We start from the raw sequence: 6,000 nt of genomic DNA, 5'->3' as shown, positions 1-6,000 counted from the left end.
GGTTATCACTAACTCAACTGGATATGCAATAACAATGTCATAGATCCTCCAATAAAAATTTGAAAAATACTTTTAAATTTAACGTAAAAGCTAAACATTAAACTTATTTATCAACACCGAAAATAGACAAAAACATGCATACACATATGAGTTTACCCCGAAATAGTTTGAAATAATGAATTATTAAACAGAAAACAGATTGGCTATCAAGCATTCTAAAGTTATGTCCCACTTAGGAACAACTGAAACAGATATGCTAAGCGTATTTTCGCAAACAAAACTAAGTAACAGAATTGACAATTTTATTTTCTAACAGCGGTAGACTCATGCAAGATACCTACGAAATTCCGTTATTAGAAATGTATCTAGAAATTTAGAAATTTATAACACTGTAAAACTAAGAGAAAGCTATAAGTAAATCCAAAGCTAAAAACCTGCAAAAACAATAACAAAAAAGACTAGAAGTAAATCCAAAACTTATAACACTGCACAAACAGAAACAAAAAGATGTACCAAAATTAAGTAATTTCTTATTGAATCGTAGCGAAATCTAAAAAACAAAAGAATATTACCATTAGAGGCAATAACGCTTACATCCAATAATTCAGTCTTGCGTTTCCAAGCAATCAGCAGGCATGAAACCATAAGCGTGGCAAGTTCATAAATCTACGGAACAGCCGACTTTTTCTTGTTTTCGCCCCTCAGCCCGACAACGACGCTTCATTTCCAACGGAATATTTATTGTGTTTTATAAGTAGCATTACAGACACGTATCAAAGTTGTTGTTTTTATGCCCTTTCAGGCTTGACTGTAATAATAATGTGACTTTCGCAATCGAAAGCAATAACTATAAAACTTTTTTTACCGTAAAATTTATTTAAAAGCAGTCTTTACAGAATTAAATGTTAAGTTAAATCATACTTTGACTAATCAATATTGCAAACTTTGACATTTAGAGAAATGTTAGATGCATTTGTAAAATCATTAAAGAAGTAAGAAACAAAAGAATAGCACAATATATTTTTTTTCGTATTGACAGTTTAGAACCAGGTTAGATCAAAAACCAATCATTTTGCAGACGTGTTTGAACTTAAATATATTGTTAGTTGTTTTATAATAAAACAATTACCACAATAGGAGCTGGATATTCTACAGCTTGACACCAACAGGGTCCGGCATGGCCAAGCGTGTTAAGGCGTTCGACTCGTAATCCGAGGGTCGCGGGTTCGAATCCCGGTCGCACCAAACATGCTTGCCCTTTCAGCTGTGGAGGCATTATAATGTGACGGCCAATCCCACTATTCGTTGGTAAAAGAGTAGCCCAAGAGTTGGAGGTGGGTGGTGATGACTAGCTGCCTTCCCTCTAGTCTTACACTACTAAATTAGGGACGGCTAGCGCAGATAGCCCTCGAGTAGCTTTGCGCGAAATTCAAAACAAACAAACAAACAAGACACCAAGAGTTTGACAACTTTTATTGTTTTTATCTCTCTAGTTTCAAACTATTCACTTTTATTTTGAAACTAATGTAATTATTAATAAGGTTAGTGATTTGTTGATAGTTGCAACACAAGTAGCATCAGTAGTATTTATTTCATAAACTATTGTTAACAACATTAGTGTTAAAACTATTTACTGTATAGCTGCTACCGAAATGTATAGTTTCAATACTATTTATTTTACTATCTGATGCCAACATAAGTAGTGTTAGTTTTATTTATTTTACATTCTGATGCCAACATAAGGAGCGTCAGTTTTATTTATGTCACAATGTCGCACCAACACGAGTAATGTTAATACTGTTTACTTTACAGGCTATTACCAACCAGAGCAGAGCCATCATTATTTAAGTTAGCCTCTAATGATGTATTGTTTTTTTTTTTTTTAGCCTGGTACATCTAGCACCAACTAGAATCATGATAGTACTTTTAAATGTTCAGTATCATACCAACATAATTAGCGTTAATAATGTCAGTTTAGTGACTAGTATCAACATGAGTAGCGTTACTATTTCTTAATTTACCATCTTGCGTAAGTATGAGCTCCGTCAGTACCACTTACTTCACATTCCAGTACCAACAAGAATGGAGTTACTGGTGTTCAGTTAAGTCTTATACAAACGTAAGTAGTGTTACCATTATTTACTTCAGTTTGTTACCAACAAGAGTGATGTTACTAATGTTTAGTTTACAGTCTGATATAAACGTAAGTAGTGTTACCATTATTTACTTCAGTTTGTTACCAACAAGAGTGATGTTACTAATGTTTAGTTTACAGTCTGATATAAACGTAAGTAGTGTTACCATTATTTACTTCAGTTTGTTACCAACAAGAGTGATGTTACTAATGTTTAGTTTACAGTCTGATATAAACGTAAGTAGTGTTACCATTATTTACTTCAGTTTGTTACCAACAAGAGTGATGTTACTAATGTTTAGTTTACAGTCTGATATAAACGTAAGTAGTGTTACCATCTAATTCATAAACAGTACCATCATGAATAGCGTTACAATAAGGTGGAAAACAATGATTTACAAGCATACTACTTGTTTCAACAGAACATTGGTTTATCTTCAGGTATAAAGAATACAGATTGATGTGAACAAACTCATGTCAATGAGTTTAATATCAGTGTTATTTACTTTACAGTGTGACGTCAACATCAATAGTGCTAATTCTATTTACTTCATAATTTCGTTCCATTAAATTTAGTGTCAATACCATTTCATCAGTGAACGTGGATAAAAAAAACTGCAGTATCTCATGTTTATTGGTGCACGTTTTTCCTGACGTATTTTTCATGCAGGTTTCTTGCTTTACGAGTTTTGTTTCCTTGTTCTACTGTTCTTATCTTTCTTCTCTTATGTTGGTTCTCGACTGACCAAGGAAACCTCTTAGTCACTGGTGTATCAGTAATTTTAGACACTTATAACTTCCTTTTAGTTTTTTGTATAACCAGGAAGTTGTCTGTCTATTTTTAAAATAGCATCCTATGCTTTTTCCTCTCTTTGTTTATCAAGGTCTGAACCACCTAACCCTATTACAGTTGTATTCCCGCTGTGCCATAAAACATCCTTTCTCTCAGTGTTATCGACGTGTTAGATAATTTCCTTTCTTTTCTTTTTTTACCCAGTTTCTACCTGAAATTTTCCACATGTTTATTTCTTTTTCCAAAACATTTGTCAGCTGAAGAAAAGGGAAAATCAAAATATTTGACGAATATAACTATCTAAGTTAAAATTCATGAAACAGAAACGTTAAGGATGGCACTCAATCCTTTCAATTTGGAAATTTTACTGAAGAAGATAAAACTTAAAAAATTATGGGGAATTCGAACACTCAACTACTTTTCCGAGTAGATATTTTATCTAACTAGCCAAAGGCTTGACAGTCTTACTTTTCACCTCTTTAGAAACATTCCATAATTATAATTCATTCCAGAAAACCGACTATTTAGGCTTAACAGTGATAATGTGGAATCATCGAAATGCTCGACTCAGAAAAAAGAAGATATAAGAATAAAATATAGAAAGGTAGCACTGGTGTGGAGGGTGCAACAACATAAAAAGTTATAAAATATAGAAAGGTAGCACTGGTGTGGATGGTATAACAACATAAAAAGTTATAAAATATAGAAAGGTAGCACTGGTGTAGAGAGTACAACAACATAAAAAGTTATAAAATATAGAAATGTAGCACTGGTTGGAGGGTACAACAACATAAAAAGTAATCTATCCTAAAAACAGGGTTCCAATACTAGTGGTGGGCACATTACAGACAGCCCATTGTATAGTCTTGTGTTTTACAGTAAATAAACGAACCCAATTTGCAATACATAAAATACCCAGATTACAAGGCTCTTCATCACCAATAAGCCAAATAAGAACTAAGAAAATAAAGAACCGATCTTAGAGTTGAAACAAATACTCAATTAAAATATTTTAGCAAGTATTCTAAAGGAATTTTAATAATAAAAAAACCTTTTTGTTTATTCATTTTATTTGGGTTGGCCCGGTATGGCCAGGTAGGTTAAGGCGTTCGACTAGTAATCTGAGGGTCGCAGGTTCGAATCCCCGTTGCATCAATCATGCTCGCTCTTTCAGCCGTGGGGGCGTTATAATGTGACGGTCAATCCCACTATTCGTTGGTAACAGAGTAGCCCAAGAATTGGGGGTGGGTGGTGATGACTAGCTGCCTTCCATCTAGTCCTACACTGCTAAATTAGGGACAGCTAGCGCAACTAGCCCTCGTGTAGCTTTGCGCGAAATTCAAAAAGCAAAGAAATTATTCGGATTGTAAGCAATCCGGACGCCAGTTTGATTCTCGAAGCATATTGGTCCAGTTACAATTTCAGGACACATACCCTCATGCTTGTTTATCTAACACCACAACGTTAAACGCCTATTAATCTACAACGGTAACTCAAGTTCATTATCAAGTACAATATACACAATGTTTATAACTCCCCGAATGTTACGGTTACACTGACTGAAATTGGACCATTTTATCCCATGCTCCATTGCGCTCCTCCCAATACAGCGAACATATGAAGCATTGTAAAATCTGGAATATTGGAATCGGAGGTAAAACGTTTAGGTAAAGCGACTTGGATCGCGTTATAAAATGTTAGTGGTGATGTTATAAATATTAACATTACACACATAAACGGAGAAAATAGTGATACTAAATATTAATAAATATAAATGTGAAGTTGACTGGTAGTAAATGCTATCAAAATCATTAAAAATTAGAGGAGATGGTAATTTAAAAACTATTATTAATTAGTGCCTTGTGTGACACAGTCGCTTCCCTCGACGGATCAGTGGTAAGTTTAAGAACTTAAATCGAAAATCCTGGGTCAGATATTTCGCTGTAGAAAGAAAGTCCACTGTGTTGTTTTACGCTAAAACCAGAACAACTAAGACACAACCTTGTTGAATGAAATACAATCTGATGTGTATATCATTAGTCAGAGTAATGGCGAAAATTTTTGGAGATATCTGTATGAGTAGTTTTTACAATGAAACTAATATTAAATATTGTTTAATTATTGAAAACTCTCTTCTGTTCACCTTGTAAATTATATTAACGATATTGCAAGCGATTACTTTCAACTTAAACAAGGCACAATAACAAATAAAAAAAAAAAAAAACACTTCTGATGTCCTCCTCTGATGCAGCGGTAAGTCTACTGATTTACAACGTTAAAATTGGTGGTTCGATTCCCCTTGGTAAACTCAGCAGATAGTCTGATGTGGCTTTGCTATAAACACACACACACACTTCTGATAATGTCAGTGTCTTTATTGCCAAATATTTTAACACAATTTGAACACGGGTAGCAAATTTTCGAAGAGCAAAATCTGATATTTGTTTCAGCTGTAAGAATTGTCCTAAAAGAATTACTACTAACTTGGAAACATAATTCTAGGCCTTAATCAAAGTCTGTCGTAGTCTGAACTATGTAAACTGAGGGTTTGAATCCAATCACACTATTCGTTGGTAAAGCTCAGATCCAGATTTTACGATGAGTGGTAATTACTAATTACCTTTTCTCTAGTCCATAACTTCAGAAGTAAAGGTGACTAGCGTGAAATTCAGAAGCAAACATTTAACTTATAATTATATGTATTTAGGATCGAGATTAAAACATGAGAAGCACGGGAATTAAATATGTTTCATCCAGTTCTGAAAATCAGAGAAAATTGGCAATGTTATTTAGTACTTCACCAGAAAGCTGTTCTAAAATAGACAAAATTAATGGAGATTTGCCTTGAGTAGTATAACATTAGAAAATAATAATTGTCAAAAAAGAACATATTACAATACAACCTAAAGGTATTTATTTTGGCACACTTGGAAGAATAATAAATGAAAAGCTGAAAACAGCAGAAGAAACAACAGCATAAGTCCCTAAACAAGTGAGCTGACAAGCTTCATTAAAGTTCAATAACGAGAAAGGAATCTAGTTTAATAGCTTTTGAAACTGTATCGAAGTGAAT

Source organism: Tachypleus tridentatus, chromosome 7, assembly GCF_004210375.1.
Source record: "Tachypleus tridentatus isolate NWPU-2018 chromosome 7, ASM421037v1, whole genome shotgun sequence".
NCBI lineage: Eukaryota > Metazoa > Arthropoda > Merostomata > Xiphosura > Limulidae > Tachypleus > Tachypleus tridentatus.
Note: the sequence above shows the minus strand (reverse complement) of the source record.